This window comes from Prionailurus viverrinus, chromosome C2 (assembly GCF_022837055.1).
Source record: "Prionailurus viverrinus isolate Anna chromosome C2, UM_Priviv_1.0, whole genome shotgun sequence".
Lineage (NCBI taxonomy): Eukaryota > Metazoa > Chordata > Mammalia > Carnivora > Felidae > Prionailurus > Prionailurus viverrinus.
This window is the reverse complement of record NC_062569.1, coordinates 14,744,356-14,767,580: the sequence shown is the minus strand read 5'-3', so window position 1 is coordinate 14,767,580 and position 23,225 is coordinate 14,744,356.

The window sequence follows — 23,225 nt, the reverse complement described above, 5'->3', positions numbered from 1 at the left end:
TATTTTATATGGTAAAGGCCACTTTGCAGATGTGATCAAGTTGAAAATCTTGAGATGAGGAGGTTACCCTGAATTATCAGGCAGGCTCAGTGGAAACACAAGTATCCTTATGTAAGGGAGTTAGAGACAGAGAAGACCGGGCAACCATGAAGCAGAGAGGGGAGTGATGTCCTTTGAAGAGGAGGAAGAGAACCGACAACTGAGGAAAGCAGGCAGGCTCTAGAAGGTGGGAAAGACAAGGAAGTGCACTCTTCCCTCAGAGAGCCCAGAAGAAACCACTCCTGGCAATCCCTTCACTTCAGCTCAGCAACACTGATTTTGGACTCTGATCTCCAGACAGTTACAAAGTAGATTTGTATCATCTTAAGCCACCAAATTTGTGGCAATATGTTACATCAGCAACCAGAAGTTAATACAAAGGAGAAAAGATAATAATATTTCATATTCAATATGAAATACTGAATATAATATTGGGTTTTTTTAAACATAATAAGGAACACTGTTTTTTTAGCATGACAAAGACTAACAACCTACTTTAAGTAGCCACACACAAGTGTTATGATTATTTGTTAGACATCGTTTTGGAAGTTTTAGTAAATCCAATAAGAAACACGATATGTTAGCTAACTAGAATTTAAATAAAAATTTGGAAAAAAATACAAATTCAGAGGGGTACATGCACCCCAGTGTTTACAGCAGCATAGCCAATAGCCAAACTATGGAGAGAGCCCAAATGTCCTATGACTGATGAGTGGATAAAGAAGAAGTGGTATATATATACACAATGGAATATTACTCAGCCACCAGAAAGAATAAAATGTTGCATTTGCAAAGATGTGGTTGGAGCTAGAGTGTATTATGCTAAGTGAAATAAGTCAGAGAAATAAGTAAGTCAGTACAAATACCTTATGATTTCACTCATATGCAGACCTTAGGAAACAAAACAGATGAACATATGGGAAGGGGAAAAAAAGAGAGAAAGGGAAGCAAACCATAAGAGACTCTTAATGAGAGAACAAACTGAGGGCTGCTGGAGGGAGGTGGGTTGGGGATGGTCTAGATGGATGATGGGCACTAAGGAGGGCACTTGTTATGATGAGCACTGGGTGTTGTATGTAAGTGATAAATCACTGAATTCTACTTCTGAAACCAATATTTCACTGTATGTTAACTAACCAGAATTTAAATTAAAATTTAGAAGAAAAAAAAAAGAAATGAAAGAGAATCTAGGCATATTCCCTGAAAAGGGAAAAAGTGATTTTTTCCCTAGAAAATACAAGAGAGTGAATTATGAAAACATTAAAAGTCTGGTCACCAATTCTTTATCTATATTTCCAGCAATCCTAAAGCTCTGAAGTCAGTCTTCTTTGCGTAAGTTCAATGCCCACACTCACGGGTCATTTAATGACATTAAAAACATTCCACTTACATAAATTGTATAATACTTAAATTAAGTGTAATCTCTCAGCAGGAAATGTGTGGGGCTCCAATGAAAAAAGCTACAAAGTGACTAAAAAAGAAAAACGTAAAAAGACATAAGCAGAAAGATATACTGTGTTTCTATGTAAATAGGCTGAATGCTGTAAAAAATCGTCCTTTTTCCTCAAAATAATGTAAAGAGATAATGCCATCCTAAATAAAATCTCAATAAAATTTAATTTAGAATTTGATTTTTTTTTTTTTTTAGATCGCTGCAGACTGTCTTTCCTGACTTCAGGCTGCTTACAGACATCACAGAAACCCCTCAGCAGTGTCTTTCCTGACACAAGGTGATTCCCAACCGGGCATATTTAAAAGAATTTACAGTCACGTGAACACTAGCATAACCAACAGCAGTATGTGACAGTTTAAGGAGATGAGACAAGTTCATGAGTGGGTGGGGGGTGGAGGGGAGTGAAAGAGAGTTATATCTTTTTCCTCCATAGGGAAAGTCGATAGAGAATGCTTAAAACTGAACCGCAATGATATAGCGACGTAAGCATATCGCTTAGAGATATGGAGTTAAAATACCAAATAACAACAAACTTGGCACAGTATGACTTCAAACTTTGTTCTTTTTACTACCACACACATAGTCCCTAATTGCAGAACATCGGGGTCATTGTGCTCTCCTGGGAGGTAGCAGGAAGTAGCACAACAGTCAAATCGTGGGTTAGGATTGGGAGATTGACTGATACAATGGGTTGCACTGGCGTAAGGAAGAAGGGGAAAGTATTTATCGAGAGCTAGTGACATACGTAAAACCTTGGATTGCAAGTAACTTGTCCTGCGAGTGTTCCGCAAGATGAGCAACCCTTTCCAATAAATTTTAACTTGATAAATGAGTGATGTCTTGATAAAATGAGTGATGATCATCACTTGATAAATGAGTGGTCTTGATAAAAATTTATTTTCCAATAAATTTTAACTTGATAAATGAGTGATGTCAAGTAGTACATGACGCCGAATGTCACATGATCACAACGGAGCCGATGGTTCTTGTAATCTGCTTGGATATATGAAGGCTTTGGATTACAAGCATGTTTCTTGAAAAATTATGCTCACAAACCAAGGCTTTACTGTGTTTGGTTTTTTCATTTAATCCTGTTGGTCTGAAAAAACCAATAATAGTTGTATCTCTCAACGTCTTAGCCTGAAGAGTAGATGGATATTAACCAAGCCCTACTTTGTTTATTTCAAAGTGGCATTTGTTCAAGATGTCCACCACTTATGCTAATGCATAAATTTTATGCTCTAACCATCTACACAGTGTGCTTGGTTTCACTGGGACCCTGTAGACCCCAGAGGTGCTGAAGGCCAGTGTTCATACCGATTCATTCCAAACACATTTTATAAAACACATTTTTTATTTGTACATTCTCATTTTTGGTTTATTCTGATGGTTAAATCATAGGAGGATGGTTCTGAAACCTAGCTTAAGAAAAGTATATAACTGTAACAGAGTACGAGACATAAAGGAGAGAGGATATTTGGTTAGCTCAAAATGTTCCAGCTTTTGGATCCTACCTAAGGCTATAGTCCATAGAGATACAGGCTTAAAGGGAAACAGAATCCTTAATTATATTTCATCTATCCATCAAATATTAGTATGTTTTTTTGATCACTGGGGTTTAAATGCCAATCGAGTTTTCATATTCTTTGAAGCAACACCTCCAAGCTGAGTTAATTGTAAAAAACAAAGAAAACCAGTCAAACTGAAAATCATAAAACACTTAAGAGGTGTGGATTTTCCCAACAACTTTAATAGGGGCTGTTTAAAAATCTAGTTTTAATCATTTCACTGCATTTCAGTCTTGCTTTGAAGCCCACATCTCTCCACCTAGTTCCTGTCACTACATGAGAGTCATAAAATATAGATGGCAAAAATTATAAAGTTGGGTTTCCATCTCAACATCCAGGGGCAGAAAATGAAATATACCTCAACCATACAAACACATGGAATGATGGACACATATGCACTTATCAACTATTTCAAAACAAACTCAAAATAAAAACAGAGAAAGTGGATCCGTGCAGGTCCTCATGCACCAAGGCCTTTAAAAAGTATTTGTAGTTAATGCCACGCAGTCACAATTCTTGAAAATTGAGTTGCATTCTTTTTGAAAAATAACGTTTTTGTGAACACAAAGACTTCAAAATCTTCATTAAACTCTTGAGTTTTGAGATGAGGGACCTGAGACACAGAAAGGCTGAACAATCTCCCCAAGGTCACCTACTAAAGAAATTGACTTTCAAGTCAACAAATACCAGTCTAGTGTTCTTGTTGGTTTGATTGTTCATTCATTCAAAAATATTTTTTGAACATCTACCCTAACCCGACACCAGAATATAGCAATGAAATTTAAAAAAACAAAAACAAAAACAAGAAACTCTGCATCAAGAAGCTCCTTGTCTGGTGGAGAAGACAGAAAATCAACCACAACCCTAACATTTAACCAGAAAAAAAGAAAATGAAGGATGATAAAAAGCTAGAACATGAAGGTCAATCGGTTTGGGGAATCATGACAGGAAATGAAGTTGGAGATGGAACCAGGGGCCAGGTCATGTAGGACTTTGTAGGCCATCATAGGACTTTATTTTATTTTAAGCATAAGGGGAAGCTTGGTGAGGATTTTGAGTAGGAGCTTGACATGATCAGTTGTACCACAGTGTGTTTATTTACAGAACTGAATGGTTTACCTAATGCTATGGCTATATTTTCCTTTATTTTGTTTCAAAAATTTATGGCTACTGTTTATTTTTAAAGACATGGCAAACCGTATCTACAGCAGACACCCCCTAACTTTGATGAAGTCGAGGCTTTGCGAGCAAACCAGGCAAATTTGCTGGGTCTGAGGGACAGATGATCTATTTGTCTACCGATCTAGGTTCTTTCCTCAAGATTTCTCTCTCTCATTAGTCTAAGTCCTATCTCCTTTCCCCCACCATTTCTAGTGATATCTAAATAGCAATAATGACTTGTCCCAGAAGAAATCCACTGCACCTTAAAGATGCAATACCAGCAATGCTATAAAAATACAATTTAAAAACAACAATAAAAACTGTAGCTTATCTTTTTAGAGAGCATACATCCTGGACTTTGTGGCATGATTTTTATTTCAGGTATTTTGTCCTTTATGTCCCTAAAAGATGTTTATATTCACTGCCCCATTATTTCTGGTGCTGAGTAGATAACTACTTATTTCCCATTGTATAACCAAATGAACTGATGAATTGAGATTTGCTCAAAAGAGCCTTCAGTTGATCTTATATAATTACATAGTCACTTTGGAAATATGTATCAATTTGCTTTCACCTTTTCATATCCTTAAAGAAAGAAAATATCATTTAAAAATACCATTTTTGAGAGGTGGGTCAGGATTTTTAAAGTTTGCAGATTTTACTAACCTTGGAAATAGAGATTCCTCTTCAGGCTTTGGGCAAATAACAAGTTATTTTAGCTGAAAAGCATTTTTCATGTATATTGCTATAATAGAAATTTTTGAAGAAAAGAACACCTGAAGAGAGAGAAGAGAGGAAAGGAACTTTCTCTTTCATGCTCCTTCCCACACCTCCTGGAAAACATTTTAGATTTATTTTAAGGCTCATAATCATAATTAACTTGATCCTGTTTGATAAGCACTCCGTGACTGCAACTTTTCTCTGTGTTTCATTTTAATTTATCTAAAACTATTGTCTTCAAATGTATCTCGAATGCCGGGGTTTGCTCGTCTTTTTTACGGTTCCAACCTGTACCAATACATTTTGGCACTATGTTACATAGATATTTGCTCCGCGGAATAGGCAACAATTTAACCAGACTTTTTAAAAACGCAGAACAAAAAAATACATATTGAGAATAATCTTGGCAGAGATCAAAGATATCTCTTTAGTTTAAATCCAGCTATAGTCTCAGAGTCAACCACAGTGGCAGTAAGCCTCTTGTCAAATGCTCTTTCTCACAAGATCAAATCTTACTCCCATCTAACTGCATCTACGAACGGCAGAATCGTAGACGGACCAAGTGAGGGGACACTAGAATTAGCCTTTACTAGACCTGTGAGCTTGAGTAAATTAATCTCTTTAAGCCTGTGTTTTTCCATCTGTAAGTGGAAAGGAAATATCACACATAGAGTGTTTAGCACCATATCTGACACATAGTAAGTTCTCATCAATGTGAACTATTTGCTACAATTAAGCTGGCCCCTGAGTTCTCCCCACACCCCTACTATCCAGAGGCGGCTGTCCTGATACACAGCTGTGCATCAACTGTCAGGAGACCACAGCAATTTTGAGCTGGAAAGTACCTCAGAGGTCTTTAGGTTCAACCTCCCACATTTCAGAGATGAGGAGACTGAGACCCAGGTCAGAGAAATACGGCTCAGGGGCACAGGGTTAGCTGTTGACAGAGAATAGAGGGTAGGTTTTCTGATGGCCAGACCCATTTTTATTTCCCATAATTCAAGCTGAACCAAATCCTTTTCTTATAAGGTGTTATATGCAGCAGGGTGATTCTTCCTACCATGTAACCACCAGCATTGTCTGGGGAGCTCATTGGTCACAGAACTGGGACTTTAACTGGTCCCCAAATATTGCTCACAGGGTGCGCTGCTGTCTGAAGTCTGGAGTGGAGGGTAAGTGGGAGCCAGAGGGTGGAAATACTCTTTGGAGGGGGCAGCTAGCACCATCCTTTTAAAGCATATATCAGATCCTGTCACTCCACCAAAATTTTCCAACAGGTTCCCATCTCATTCAAATCCTAAGCATAGCCTGTGAAGCCCATCCACCTCTCTGATGTCCCCTCTTACTGTACCCCCCGTCCTCGCTCTGCTTCCAGCCCCTCTGGCCACATTGCTGTCCTTGGAATGCACCAGGTACCTTTCAGCCACAGGCCTTGACTTAGCATTCCCTCTACCTGGATCACTGTCTCCTAGACATCCACATGGCTCTGCCTTCTCCTCATTCAAGTCTCAGCTCAAATGTCATCTCACTCCAGAGGCCTTCCAGGCTCTCCCTATATAGAACAGTGCCTCTGGACCTGCTACTCTCCTTACCTGGAAGCCTGTGTTATTACTCTCCATAGCACTGATCCAGAGCTGGCATTAGATGGATATTAATTTCCTAGCTTATTGTGTGTCTCCCCAGAATGTGAGCCCTAGGAGACCAGGGAGTTTGATGAGAAGAGTGCCTGATGCATAGGAAGCTCCCTAAGCCCATAGGAATGGAAAAGAGGAAGGGAGGCAAGGAGGAAGTTGGTGGAGGGATCTGTAAGTTTAGAAGACTCTCCTGAACAATTTTGAGCTGAGGTGGAAGGATAATGATAAACAACTCTCAAGGGGGACAGCAGGCAGCCTCTTTCTTCCGAAGTCCTGAGGCCACTCACTTGTTTAAATATAGTGCTAATATTGTCTGTCTCCTGTTCCTCTTTGGCAACCTCATGAGAGCAAGACCTTTGGTTCCCTGCGGTGTCCCTAGCACTAGACCAGTGCTTGGTACATGATCAGTGCTCAATAAATTGAATGCATCAATCGAGTAAGTTTCATCAAGAGGAAGGGAGAAGAAAAAATGTGGAAATAGTTGCCTTGAATATGAGTCATCAGAATTTAAAACTTTTAGGGGCGCCTGGGTGGCTCAGTCGGTTAAGCGGCCGACTTTGGCTCAGGTCATGATCTCGCGGTCCGTGAGTTCGAGCCCCGCGTTGGGCTCTGTGCTGACGGCTCAGAGCCTGGAGCCTATTTCAGATTCTGTGTCTCCCTCTCTCTGATCCTCCCCCATTCATGCTCTGTCTCTCTGTCTCAAAAATAAATAAACGTTAAAAAAAAAATTAAAAAAAAAAAGAATTTAAAACTTTTAATGCATGCATTTGGGAAAAACCTACACTTTTAGAGACCATATTTAGCCATTCAGTCTTGTAATCCCAACATCTAACTAGTACCATACAAATAAGTAGATGCTAAATAAGTATTTGTTGAATGACTATATGAATGTGTGCCAAGTGCTTTTTAAAACTCAGTCTGCTAAATGTGATATAATTCGATTCAGTGTTCATCGGGCATACTGTTGGAAAGCGCTGTGTTAGAACCTGAAGCACTGGATTTTAGAGGTGGAAATAAAGGAGTAAGCCCATGGCAGGGTATGGACAACCAAGCAAAAGGGTTGCCTTTTATATCATTGATACCGCCCTGTGGAAAATGACCCAGAGGACTTCACTAGGATGAAGCATCCCCAAACTTTGGCATTTGGAGTGGGTAAGCTCATCCCAGTCATTTTCACTGGGTCTTTGTTCTGTAAAGTAACTACAAGCCTTCAAACGGGGGTCAGCAGACGCTCGACACGGGCGTGACTATTCCCCCCTGCTACGTCAGTGACAGACATCACTAATGAATCTCAGCGCTTTATAGCTTGGTGTCTAGATGTGGCCTTGGACTCCATCTCATCCGGCACTTCCCAGCTGATCAGTTAATCCTAGAGAAAAACCTATCACAACCGCAGGTCTGACATGTGACCTGGCGAAAGCCATTCCCCTGCCAAACTGGTGAGGCGGATGTCTCATTACACTGCTTCTGCAGAGAGTGGCCCTCAGGGTTCCGGAGTTTAGTGGGGGAGAGGAGACTTCAGGCGCAAGGCTTCATCTGGGTCATCTTCCATCTGAGGACTGGCTCTCAAACGGAGTATTTTTCCTAGCCCTCGATAGACACGTCAGCACTCTCCCTACCTGCTGGCTCTGGCAGAGAGAAAGGGAGAGACAGGGACGAGGAGCTGCCATGGATTCCAGGTGTCCCTTAATGCAGTCCAACGCGGCCACCGCAGGGCCTCTCTGCTTGCCTGCAGATATCCTTTTGAGCGTTCAATTAAAAGGGACATTTGCTGACGTCCGTAGGTGGTGCGCATGGCCCTGGCAGTTTTGACATGTTGGCTTCCAGCATTGATGCTTATAAGATTTGGGGATTGTTTTTGTGTTTGTTTAAATGCAAACGTTAATGTTTACAGGAAACTGGGCGATTTTGCGCTGATTTAAAGCCTCAGAAATAACAAGGCCTCTCTCTTTAACATGTTTTCCCGCAGCGGCCACAGGTGTTCTAGCATTAAAATTTGAGGTTCGGAGCCAAGTGCAAAGAATAACCTTCACAAATCTCCTAGCCAAAGTTTAAAAAGTGACGTTATGAAGAGGAATTCTTTTTCTTACTCCTTGAATCACGATCTGAGAAAATTTAGGAGTAAGGGAGGCTTAGGTCTGAATTCTCGGGTTTCAGTTTCCTTAGGCATAAAATAAGGCTAATGATATCTGCTCAAGGCTGGTTGAAACAATGAAAATAATGAGTGAATGCTTTTGGAACTTTGGGGGGGGGGAGGGGGAGCAGGTGGTAAGGCCTTTTAAGAAGTACTCAAAATCCAGAGGCCATAAAGAAAGCTGGATACACTCAAATACATTTACAAAATGAGCAAATCAAATCACAAAAGAAAAACTGGAAACATTGCCTTGGTCTTGTATTACAAAGAACTCATCTCTTTAATATATAAAGAGCTCCTAGAAATCGAGAAGAAAATGGTCGAAAGTTTCACGAACAGACTGTTTAAGGGAAGAAAAAAAAAACGTACATGCCGCGTTTATATGTATAATATGAAAAGAGCTCAGTTTCACTCCTAATAAGAGACAAAACAGCGAACGTACACTAAAATAACATTTCTCACCGATCGGATTGGCAAAAACCCAAAAGTTTCACAACACACTCTGTTGGCAAGGTGGTAGGGAACGGGCACTCTCATGCATTGCTGGTGGGAGTGCAAAATGGTACAACCCCTGCAGAGGGCAATTTGGCAAGCGCTATCAAAATTACAAATGCATTTACCCTTTGACCCAGCAATCCCACTTCTGGGAATTTATCCTACAGGTACACCTCGTAGATACGAAACAGCGAGTATACATTAATATGCGGTACAGCATTAATTAACGGCACAAGATAAGAAACGATCCAACTGCCCACCAACCGGGAAATCAACTATGGTGCATGTATACCACGGAATATTATGCAGCTGTAAAACAAAGAATGAGGTGCCCTTTCTGCACTGATATGGAAAGATCTCCAGCATTTATTAGTGAATCCTTTCAGGAACAGATACTGTCTACAGGGGGCTCTATTTGTCTAAGAAAGGTGAGGCACTGAGGGAGAAAAAGCACTTCTATTTGTTTTAAATTTCAAAAAGAATTATTTTTAGTACCCAAAAGAAACTAGTAGAAATAGAAGTCCTTGTGGGACAGGGAGCTAGACGTAAAACGAATGGGAATGACAGTGGAAACAATACTTTTTTGACATTTCTCTTTTTATACCATTTCTACTTTTAAGCGTGTGACCTTGTTATCTTTTCAAAAATTCAAATTTATGAAAAACAAAGAAATGAATGAATGGACATAAAATAAGTAGCTAGTGTTCCAGATCCGTGTAGGTATAAACGTTTGTGGTTAGCGGTTTGTGTAGTTTAAGAAGGTACTTTCATGGTTTCTGAATCGGGCTCTGCAGCATTCTGGGACCATGTCTTAGAGTGTGGCCTTTCAGACCACCAGCATCAGAGTTTTCTTTTTAAAAATTTTTTTAGTGTTTTTATTTATTTTTGAGACAGAGAGAGACAGAGCATGAGCAGGGGAGGGGCAGAGAGAGAGGGAGACACAGAATCGGAAGCAGGTTCCAGGCTCTGAGCTGTCAGCACAGAGCCCGACACGAGGCTCGAACTCACAGAGTGTGAGATCATGACCTGAGCCGAAGCTGGACCCTCAACCCACTGAGCCACCCAGGCACCCCAGAATTTTCTGAAGTGTGTATTTAAAATGAAGATTCCTGGGTCCAACCCAGTGCTTGCATGCATAATTGGAATCTCTAGAGCTGAGGCCTAGAATGGAGATTTTTTTCAAAACTCCGTAGGTGATTCTTATGGACCTTGAAGTTGAGCCCCACTATGCTCTACCTCAGCTGCACACGGCGACGGGGGCAGCAAGCCCCTAGGAGCCAATTCAGGCCATGACTGCTAATACCACAGAGAGCCTGTCAAGTTCCAGATACACTTCTCCAGTCTTGAGCTCCCATCCTGCACGTCCAATTGCCCGCTGGTGTCGTCACTTGACTGAGCAACAGGGATCTCATATATGACACACCCCAAGCTGGATTTGGATTGATTATGTTGGAAAGGGTCTCCTGCACCCATCCACTCCCCTACACGTTCTTCCCGCAGCCTTCCTTACTCAGTAAATCACATCACAGCCCTCCCTATTGCTCAAGCTGAATGTTTAGACATCATCTTTGATTCTTACATTTGACTTGTTCCTGGACCGAATCCATTAGCAAATGCCATTTTCAGCAGGGGCTGCCCCATTTTGCACATGCCTCAGCCCCGTATGAGAGCACCCGGAGGCTTCTCTTCAGCTTCGCCAACAGAAATTGAAACTGGGCATCTTTTGCACAGGTACGAGCTGTTTGTGTTTTTTTTTCCTTTGAACATTTACTCAGGAACTTCGCATTGTTGGTTTTGTTTCTATTCACTTTCGAGGTGCTCATACACACGTGAAGGCTTCCCTACACTCAGGATAAACCCTGTTTTCCCCACTATCACGTCGGCCTGGATGACCTGCCCCTTCCTTTCGTATTCCATCCTGTGCCGCTCTCTCCTGCCTCTGCATTCCAGCCACACAGCCCTTCTTTCTTTCTTTGAATAGGCCACACTCACCCCTGCCTCAGGGCCTTTGTATTCGCCAGGTCTTCTGCCTGGGATGTTTTTCCTGAGTCTCTGGAGACTCATCTGTGCGAGTCACTGGGGACCCAGCTTGGATCTCATCTCCTTAGAGAGACCTTCCCGACCACACCGTCCCAAAGTGGGCCCCCTCGCCCCTTCCCCCAACTCCACCCCCCCCCCCAACAGGTCACTCTGTCGCCTGTCTCCATTTTGTTTTCTTTATAGCCCTCATTAGTGTCTAATATCTTTTGTATTACGTTTACCTCTTCATCGCCTGAGTGCCTCCCGGAAGCTGGGGCGGTATCCCCACCTAGAACTGTGCAGCACACAGTAAATATTCAGCAAATATTTGCTAAGGGATCAATAGCTTTCTGCTTTCCATGGCTCCTTATGCCATTTCTTCTACCTCCTCTCCCTCAGCCCACTCAGCCTCCTAGTCTTGGTGCCAGCTATCCCAGTTCATGCCTACTTCCTTTTGTCACTTTTCAGTATAAATTCCTTTTTTTTTTAAGTTTGTTTACATGCAGGGGAGGGGCAGAGAGAGAGGGGGAGAGAGAATCCTAGGCAGGCTCTACACTGTCAGCAGGGAGCTGGAGACGGGGCTCAAACTCACGAACCGTGAGATCAAGACCAGAGCCGAAATCAAGACTTGGATGCTTAACCGACTGAGCCACCCAGGCGCCCCTAATGTAAATTCCTAAGGTAACATATGGGCTGATGGACCTCGTCCTTTTTCCCCTGTCATAGGTGGCTGTCTTGATTCAAGATCCCACCCCTGACCCCCCGATCCTATGTGGTGTGGGGGGGTGGGGGGTGGTAGAACCACGGTCATGTGGCTTGCATCGGAGCCTGGGAATCAAGCTGCTTCACTTAAAATGATGTATCTAGAAAGCCATTAGCATATCGAGGGCCTATAAAAGTGTGTGAAGAAAGGCCCTATCAGGATAGAAAGGGGACAGGAAGGAACACTGGGGACAAATTTTCTCATTTCACCATTTTCAACAGGGTCAGCCTTCTTTTAGAGGCTTGCCTCCATTTTCTCATACTGGGACCCAGGTCATTTACTAGAAAAGCAAATCAGGGACAAATCAGACTGGGAGCAGAGTGGAGCTCACATCTCTTGTGAGCCCAGACACAGACTCGAGTGAACCAAGCTTTTCAAACATGGGATCATGGTGATCTGTTGCTCTGTGCCATCCACATCTCTTCACTATAACTAGCAAAGGAAACTGGAGTTTAACAGAAGAAGCAATTCCCATTTTAGTGGGCCATAAAAAATAATTTAAACTCTGCTTTACCCTGGGCTCTCGGACTTCCGAGCAAAGGAGGCATTGCGGTCCGTTATCAAATGAGATCAGCATCTTCTTCTCCTGTTTGCAAGCTCCTCTAAAATAAAACCACCAGATTCCCAGAAGATAAAAAAATCCATTCTCTCCCTTCCGTTCACATAAGTGCATCCTCACTTATTCACAGGCTTCTGCAGATTTTAATAAGGTCCCCTGTGTAGGTCTCTTCAAATATGGGCAAAATACTCAGGGTGAGAAAATGTCACATCTAATCAAGGGTGCTATAAAGGCAGCACCCGTGGAAGGCAGACGGCTCACAAGTGGCTTGAACCAAATCACAGCCTTTGCCTGTTAGTAACCAAAATTGAAAAGTCTCGTTTTGGGTCTTCATTTTGACAATTGCAATGAAATATTTATGATTTTTTTTTTAAGGAAAACTATATTTGAATTGGGCAAACACCCCAATGGTGAGAGATCCTCAGCCCTTTTATTTTCTGGAGAAGTGCTCTAGAGACTGATGTTCCTTTTTTGAAATTAAAAAAAAATTGTTTCCCCAATGTTCTTTTTAAGCATAAACACCTAGAAAACACAGATATGATTACCCCTAGCTCCCACTGCATCCCAAACCCTGACTCTGCATTTCTGCTTTACGTTACTGGAACCTAGATCTGTAGCCTGGATTTCTTTAGTCCTATGGCTTAAGTCAACATCCCATGCTTTGCAGGTATCTGAGACCTTCCCAATATGTCTGGAAGGTTTGGTGTAGGGTAACTGTTCCCAGCCAGGGAGATTTTTGCCCGTAGAGGATATCTAGAAATGTCTAGAAACATTTTTGGTGTTACAACTGGAACAAGAAGGGTGCTATTGGCATTTAGTGCGGTAGAAGCCAGAGTGCCCCTAAATATCCTGATAAGCACTGGACCGCAGGCCACAACCAAGAATGATCAGGCCCCTCAGGGTGCCTGGGTGGCTCAGTCAGTTAAGCATCCAACTTCGGCTCAGGTCATGATCTCGCGGTCTGTGAGTTCGAATCCCGAGTCGGGCTCTGTGCTGACAGCTCAGAGCCTGGAGCCTGTTTCAGATTCTGTGTGTCCCTCTCTCTCTGACCCTCTCCCGTTCATGCTCTCTCTCTGTCTCAAAAATAAATAAACATTAAAAACATTTTTTTTTAAAAAGAATGATCAGGACCCAGACATCATCAGTGCCAGTGCCGAGAAACCTCAGGGTAGGGACTTGAGCTTCCACGGGGCACTGCATGCTACACACTGCTGCTTACTCAGCCAGCCCACGCTCCCATCTCCAGTGCTCAGCTTGGACCCACGCCTCTGCTGTAGTGAAACAGCCTGTAGCTCTGGGATTCCGCCCTTTCTCTGTGCGATGCTGCTGCCACCATGCTGGTATCAGCAGAGTGTCATGGGGGAAACATTATATTCCTCTTTACTGGACTGTCCCTTTGTCCCCCAACACACAAAGGCCTTTGACTGAAAGTATTAAGATCAAGGAAGGAGAGAACAACAGAGCTCAGTAAAGGGAACAGTTTAATATGCCGACATTCAGTTGTCCTTTAATTGAATTGTTTTTCAAAGACGTTTCTCTTCTAGGACTTTGTCTAGCATGGCTAGACATGGTTTGTCTTTTCTCCTAAAGCCCCGACACCTGCCATGTTACTCAGACTCATCTTGCCCTCCATTTGCACCTGCTGGTCCCCATCCCTCCACCCCCCCACCAATCTTCTTCACTTATTAAGCTTTGCTCTCTCCACCCAAACTTTTTATCTATTTCTGAGTTTTATTTTTTTTTTTTTGCATTTAAACAACCACAGAAAGGCCTTTCCTTAACCAAAAGACTCTGATTTTAGCTTTAGAAAAAAAAATCTGCCAGAAACTTGTAAAGTACAGTATTTTCTTGAACACATTCTGGATCACAATTGTAGGCAGGAGACCCTTTCAAACAAGTCTTGAGAGAGGAATAAACAAAAAATACATTTCCTCTCTAACTAAGCAAGGGAGGAGGACATATATGTTTTCTTTTGTTATATTCTCAGTTATGGCAAGAAAGAAGGGCTGAATAAAATAATGATTAAGAGTATCAGAAAATTCTAGATTCGAACCGTAACTCCAACCTGTAAGCAATGTGATCTGGGCCACATTGTTTGTGCTCCTTAGGGTTGGGGTTCCAAACAAAGGGATGACAACAGTATGTACTGATGAGAAGTCATAGGATTTAAATGAAGCAACTCATGTAAATACTTACAAGTGCATGGCACATAGGAAATCTTCAATGAATATTAACTCTTATTATTACAAATCTCAAATTTCTGACGCCATTAACATGAATGTCAGAGATTCTAGACCAACTCCTTTGAGAAATGTGACCAATCAACGACTAAAAAGCAGAGGGAAGATAGACCGAGCTTCCCACAGCTCTGAGGATAAAACCAATTTCCTAAGTATACACTTTTTACTCGAAGTGTGACCCTCGGACTGTGGCAGCAACCTCCTATGGGAATTTGTTAGAAATGCTGTACCCCGGGACTCACCATAGAATGCCTGAATCAGAACCCCAGGAGATGTGCATGTTATATTAAGGTGTGAGAAACACCAGGGAACTTGGTATGAAAGACGTGGATATGCCAGAAGAATTATCTCCAGTTGGTTCTGTTTCCATGGGTCTGTGGCTAATCCAGATGACCTATTAATACTTATCTGTATCAATAGTCTATTGCCATGTAACAAATTACCATAAGCTTAGCAGCTTAAAATAACACCTACTTATTATCTCACAGTTCGGTAGGTCAAAAGTCCCACAGAACATGGCTGGGTTCTCCACTCAGGGCATTACAAAGCTGAAATGGAGATGCTGGCCAAGCTGAGTTCTCAGCTGGAGGCTCTGGGGAGTAATCCACTTCCACGATCACTCAGGTTGTTGGTAGAGTTAATTCCTTGTAGTTGTAGGGCTGAGCTCCCTGCCGTCTTGCCAGCTGTCGGTCAGGGACCACCCTCAGCTCCTCCATGCCAGTGTGGAGCACACCTTGGCACGTGACTCCCCCATCTCAGCAACAGAGAACCTCCCTTACATCAAATTTCTTTCAACTAAAATCTCTTTGATTTGTCCCTTCTGTGGGACAGACAGAAAACAACAAGAACAACAACAACCACAAAACAAAAAGCAAAAAACAAAAAAACCCTCTGCTTTTAAAGGGCTCATGTGATTCAGTTAGGATAATCTCACATCTGAAGGTCAAATCTGCAATATAACATAGCCTAATCACGGGGTAAAATCCACCATCTTCATAGTCCTGGGGCATGTGCACCAGGGGGAGGAAAATCTAGGTGACATCTTGGAGGCCGACCTACCATACCAGGTGTTATTGTCTGTGTGTGTTCACCCTCAAATCCATATGTTGAAGCCCTAATCCCCCATGTGACTATATTTGGAGACGAGGTTGTTAAGGAAGTAATTAAGGTTCAATGATGTTTATAATGGTGGGGTCCCAATCCAATAGGACCAATGTCCTTCTATGAAGAGGAAGAGACACCAAGGTGTGTGCTCACAGAGGAAAGGTGATGTGAGGGCACAAAGAGAAGAGATCTCAGACAGATCTCTGGAGAAACCAAACCCGCTGACATCTTGGTCTTGGACTTCTAAGCTCCAGAACTGTGAAAAATTAGTTTCTGTTGTTTAAGGCACCCAGTCTGTGGCATTTTTTATGGCAGCACTAGCAGACTAATACACCAGATAATATTATTGATGAAAATCTCATTTTTTAAATCTGAAATTGGGGTGGCAAGATCCTTTGATGAAGTTGGAAATACAGTCATCTATAAGCCAACTTAAAACATTTGTGGGTCAGCCAGAAGGCCAGGATGTGAGGTAAGATGATATAAAAATCTGTATATGATGGTGGATGCACCAAAAAAATCACGTATGAACACAACTTAGTATAAAGCAATGTTCTAAGGTATATACCAAGGGCTATAGAAACTCAGAGAATGCAAGATTATCTGCAATGGTACTTAGATACTTTTGTAGATGGGGCAGCACCCTATCTGGTGGGCTGAGAGGATCTGATATGGCTTAGAAAAATAAGCTATACTTTGTATTGATATGGTTCCCAGTGACTATTTGTAATGCTTGTTTACTGACTGACTGACAAAAACACTTATCCAGAAGGAATCCCTTGTGTAAAAAGAGAAAAAGTATCTGAAGGGGTATTACCAAGAGGCAGAGGGAGAAAAAAAACCCCACATTTTTCTCATCTGAAATTTCACAATGATTCTGAGTAGTGTAATAGTATGGTTTTCAAAAGACAGCAAGTGTGTATTTTAAAAGACATGTACTGACATATTAGTTTTACTTCATTTCTGTTCTTCCCAAGTTGAACTAGTGATATTAAATTGTGATGATGATGGCCCAGAGACATAGCTAACAACTCTCAGTCTTCTTGGGAGTACAGTTGGACATATAGTCCAATAGAAAGAGTGTTTTTCATATTTGTTGCCTATTATCCAGGTGGACTCCATGGAATTTAATTACACATTTTAGAAAATAGGGCTGAGTTTTTTAGGCTTTTTTTTTTAATTTTTTTTAACGTTTGTTTATTTTTGAGACAGAGAGAGACACCGCATGAACGGGGGAGGGTCAGAGAGAGAGGGAGACACAGAATCCGAAACAGGCTCCAGGCTCTGAGCCATCAGCCCAGAGCCGACGCGGGGCTCGAACTCGCGGACCGCGAGATCGTGACCTGAGTTGAAGTCGGACGCTCAACCGACTGAGCCAGCCAGGCGCCCCTAGGCTTTTTTTTTTCCCATTCAAACACCAACACTTTATTTATTTTTATTTTTTGTAATTTATCGTCAAATTGGTTTCCATACGACACCCAGTGCTCATCCCACAGGTGCCCTCCTCAATGCCCATCACCCACTTTCCCCTCTCCCCCCAACCCCATCAACTCTCAGTTTCTTCTTAGTATTTAAGAGTCTCTTATGGTTTGCCTCCTTCCCTCTCTGTAACTTTTTTCCCCCTTCCCCTCCCCCATGGTCTTCTGTTAAGTTTCTCAAGATCCACATATGAGTAAAACAATATGATATCAGTCTTTCTCTGCCTGACTTATTTCACTGAGCATAATACTCTCCAGTTCCATCCACGTTGCTACAAATGGCCAGATTTCATTCTTTCTCATTGCCAAGTAGTATTCCACTGTATATCTAAGCCACATCTTCTTTATCCATTCGTTGGTTTAGGCTCTTTCCATAATTTGGCTATTGTTGAAAGCGCTGCTAGAAACATTGGGGTTCAAGTGCAAACACTAACGCTTTCAGAGGAGATACACAAATCCACAGCCATCTTACTTTTGGAAGCCAAAATACAATAAAGTTAAAAACTGAAGGTCCCAAGTTCTCTTTGCATTAGAGATATAATCAGGAGTAAACAAGGATCACAGGGTAAACCAACAAATCACTTAATAAAACAAATTTCCAGCTATGAGCCTGAACTCTTGTGAAGGCTGATACAATCACATATGTAAATTGACCAGAGATTTTTTTGTTGCTTTGTTTTTTTTTATACATCTTGAAAAAGAAAAGGATTTGTTTTGAAATTAGCTGTAATGAAGGTGGGCACAGAATGGCAAAGGTTATCCTGCATGAGGTGTGACTAATCTCCAAACTAACTTCTCTCACGAGTTAATGACCTTATCCGTGGCCATGGGGGTTGCCGCTTCTTTTATGTGTCTTTGAGTCACATGTTGTGGGTGAACCCACACTTCAAAGACAAAGATCAACGGGAGAGTGTGTTTCTGGGTGTAAGATTTCTTCCAAATGGGACTTACATCCTGTCACAGTGCAGGGCTCATGGAGAAAAGCTGCCTCGTCAGGGATGTCTCGGAGTGGCCCCCTTGACAGGGACTCTTGGATTTTCCAGTAGATCTTAAAAGACACAAGTGGTTCATTTGCCATGTAGCTTCCAGAGTCTCATTGCCTTTCCCCTCTTTCAGCAGCAGCAGCAGCAGCCCAATCTTGACTAACCTTCATGGCTTGCAGGCATTTATAAGTGTCATAAGCAAAGCTTCATGCCTATAGATTGAGGACCCTGAATGCACAGTCTAAATGTTGCCCAAATTCTATTTTTCCCAGAGGACAGAATTTAGAGATCTCTAGACCTGTAGGTTCCTTCTCCCAGAGGAAGTTATAGTTGGTCTGTGAGACGTTATCACAGTTTCCCCCCTTTTTTTGGTAGTGAGCAGCTTTGGCTGTAACTTGTAGCCGATACTATTAGTTAAAAGTATGAATGGGTGAGTGAGTGAGTGAGTGACTGACTGACTGACTGACTGAATGAATGAATGAATGTTGGCTGGCAGAAACCCACAATACAGGCACAAAACACCATTCTCACACCTGTATTCAATAGTTTCTCCAGATGTTACCCTGGTGAGATTATTGATCCATCGTTGTCCCCTTCCAGGCATCAGGCCTTGCAAGAATGAAAAAGAGCTTTTATTTATGAAAGGTTGGGATTTACCACCTTAAACAGTATACAACACCCTGATGAATTCACAATAGCTTCCAACAGCCAGTGTTTGGTAGCTTCCGTGGCATTTACACAAAGCTTTGTGTTCTACACGGTAGAGCATTTTTCCTATTTTCTTTAAAAATTTCTTATGAAATTTGTCCATTTTCAGGACCTGTATGTTTATGCTACAGGAAGTTTGTGTGGTAAATTCTGTGCATTAGACTGTTTGTTACACTAAATAGAAAGAGAAACAAGATATTTTTGTTCCTATTATTCCCTATCTGTACAAGACACACAGATTTCTACATGAATATTTCTCTCTCCTTCTCAGCCACATAGAAAATTTGTGACATACTGCCCACGAAAGCAAGATCTGTGGTACAGAAGAGTCTCTTATTTGCCATCTTTGTGGACAATGTTTTAACCTAGAAGAGGGAGCTTAAAAGGAGTAGGATTTCATTTCACCTGGTGGAAGCCAAGTTTTTGGAGATAGAGGGCAGATCCTTTCCAGCCAGGCTGGTGTCCCTCACAGCCCTGTGCATGTAACCACAGCTCCTGTACAAGGCAATCACACTGACCCTGCAACCAGAGTTTACTTAAGGTCAAAACTCAAAACTAAACTTCAACGAAACCAAACCCCATCACAACTGAGAAAAAAAGAAAAAAGGAAACAGAGGGAGCTCATGTGGACAGAAACTGTCAAGTTTCCCAGTGCTTGTATTTGTCAGCACCACATCAGAAGTCCCCACCCACCTACCCTCCTCTCTCCTTCCCGAAGTGATGCTGAGGGCTATATGTACAGAAGCAATAGGAACGGGTACCTAAGTGAGCACTACGGAGCTTTGCCAGAATGGTTTTGACCGCAGCAGATAATTTACCTGGCTCTGCTTAATATAACTAGTTCCCTTAACTTACTCTCTTTAGAGTTAAGTTTCAGCACCTAGCAAGTGACATTTAGCTTTGCCTCCTCGAAAGGGCACTTGGAGACCATTGCCACCCAGTCCCCAAGCTGCTTTCAGGACTTGAACTCATGTAAGAACAAAGGGCAAGCCACACAGTACTTTACCTACCCTACTCCCACACGTGGAGACCTAGCTCAATCTGGGCTGGTCTTTTGAGAGCACCTTACTTGAACATCTCACTGCTAAAGGTGTCCTTTCTCCAGGACTCCAAAAGAATGTAAGCACAATGAAGGTTCATCATGAGCATAATACCTCACATTTATAGAGCATTTACAATGTGCCAGGCCCTGGGCTAAATACTGAACGAGGATGAGGCCATTTAATCCTCACAAGAGTGCTGTGATATAGAAGAAACTGAGCCACAGAGAGGTTAAGTGAGTTGCCCAATATCACTCAGCCGCTAAATGGAAAAGCCAGGCAATCTGAGCTTATGCTCTTAGGTATATTCCACAGGCTCCGTACAAATACTTATATAAGGGTGTGTGTGTGTGTGTGTGTGTGTGTGTGTGTGTGTGTGTGTGTGTGTCCAATGTGTGTATCAGTGGGTTTTAGAGGAGAGATACTAGAGGTGACAGAAGAGTGGAATGAAGAGAAGAAGAGTGACATATTAAGAGTCTTGGAACAATTCTTCATGGACACACCTTCTATGGATAATCTAAAGGGATATTAAAAATCAAACATCAACAGCAGGCTGCTGGCAGGATGTATAACAATTTCTCACTCCGTCCCAGTGACAATTTGAGGAGACCAATTCAATAAACATCAGTTACCAATTACTGAGGTTCCTAAGGAATTTACTTGGGAAAGGTGTGAATTACACTAAAAAGTATGTCCTAGCCTTGTTGGGTCACAAAGCTTGCTTTCTTCAGCTTTATTCTGAGAGGGGGCAGGAGTGGCCAGTGGGATGATGAGAAAGAGGGAGGAAGAGAAGGGTGAGAACACTACAAAACCCAGAAAGAATCTTTCCATCTCACGCTATTTTGTAAAAAGAAACTTAACTAGCCTGCTTTAATTTTCCTCTCTACTGTCATTGGGACTTCATAGACAACACAGGAGAGTTATTAAGACAAGAGGCCTTCTTCAGAAAGTAGCTCATGGATGGCTCAGTCAATTAAGCGTTGGACTTCAGCTCAGGTCACAATCTCATGGTTCCTGAGTTTAGCCCCGGGTCAGTGGCTGTTATTAGTGCAGAGCCCACTTTGGATCCTCTGTCCCCCTCTCTTTCCGCCCCTCCTGTGTGCATGTGCTCTTTCTCAAAAATAAATAAATGTTAAAAAAAAAAGAAAGATATTTTTGTCTTTCCTTTAAGAAAGACACCTTAATAACACCTTGACACCTTATTAGGGAGTTTAAGATACACCATCCAACTGCAAGTTTGTGGATTTGCAAGACTATTCCTTTGTACGTCCAGTTGCCTTTTTGCTTCTTTGTTTTCTCCATAGAATTCCACTAAGCTCAAGAAATGTCCTATGTGGTTGGAAATCAAAAAGATGAAAACAGAGCTTATTGCATTATATTTTTAATTAATGTAGGCCCAGTAAACATTACTGCTAGAAGACCTTAGACATCATTTAGTGCCACCTTTTTATTCTTTGGACATGGAGAACAAGGCTCTCAGTATCTCCCAAACTACATGTTATCTCAAGGTTTGATCCCACTCTAAATCTCACTTCATTCCTTACCTTTACAACATATTTTATACAGCCCCATTTGCTCAAGATGGCAATACACATTCAACATGAGAAAGGTGGTTCAGAAGCTTTCACCGAACTAGGATTCTTTATTCCAATGTCTTTCTAAAGGGATCCCCCCTCCAAAAGTCATTAAAAAATGTGTGACCCTGCTGGCCAAACCTAAATGTTGGTAAAATGATACTTTTCTTTCATTATGCAGTACTAGAGATAGCTTCGAAGTTCTAGGCAATGCGGCCACTTAATTGGATTGATTAGTAGGTTCTCCTACTGAGAATAGAGATAGAAGAAGCAAAAGTAGAAGGTGTTGGCCAGTGTGATGCCACAGTGTGACTATAGGTTCTGCGAGGACAACAGGCTTGCCCGTTGTACTTACCACAGTGAACCAAGGATTAACAGAGTATATGGTAATTTGTAGGCACTTGACACATTTTGGTTAAATAAATCAACAAAAGGGTGATAGGAGTATGGAGGGGAGGGGGGGTTCCTCATACATTTCCATATGCTTCAGCTACCATGTTTCCCCAATGTATTCTTGGCTCATGCCATATCTGACATCACCGGATCACACCAGGTAAATAGCATCTTCTTAAAGAATGGGACTGAGAAGAGATCATCTAGTGCTTAAAACATACGAAGCACTCGTATGTGCAGTGAAGGGAGAAGTAAAGCGGGCTCCCAAGAATGGTTTTCCCCTTTACTATCTTATCAATACTTCGAGCCTCCTATTATCCTTGGAGGGTACCTCCTACTTCTCAGGGTTGCTTTCTCAAAGCCTTAGCTTCCTTGCCCGTGAAATGTTAGTCATTCTGGTTAAAGGTGGTAAATAAGAAAAGGTGTCATTTCTGGATCAGAAATTTGGGGGATGTTTGGAAGAGAGGAGCAGAAATGATTTGTTGGTAGAAAAATCACAGCATGGACTGGCAATCCCAAATTGTGCCACGAGTAAAGGGTACTAAAGCAGCCCAACCCTTCTCAATGGAAATGCAGCGGGCTGGGGTCAAGTGAGGATCCCTGAGATAACTTATCAGAGGACAGCTGAGTAGTTTTGCCGGTTGATCTCCATTCCCATCCATCTCCCCGTATTCAGCAGTCAGCCATGGTTTGGTACGCAGATTAAAACTACAAGAATGGTCTCTAAATAAACCGAGGGTTCTGTCTTGAGAATGAACACTGAGCACTGGGACAAGAGAGAAAAGCTGGCTGCAACTCTGAATTTGGATTTACAATAGAAAGGCAGCTCCTTTTTGAAATGCAAGGTATTAAAGCACATTGCCTTATATATCCGGCAAGCACAAGAGAACGTACCATGCTCTTGGCCCACATTCTCAGAGAAGCCTAAATTCTACCATTCTTTATCCACTGAAGAGAAATTTTCCAGTGAGAGCAGAGTTCCACTACAGACATAATACTTCATATATGAGAAAACCCCAGGTCAGCTGCCTATATTAATTACTGCAGCCGTCAGTTTACAAAATTAAATAAACAAGCACGAATCACTAAACATTTGAGAGACATAAATCATAAATTAAAAAAAAATTAAAATCTGGAACTGAAATATTCTAGGGAGAAAG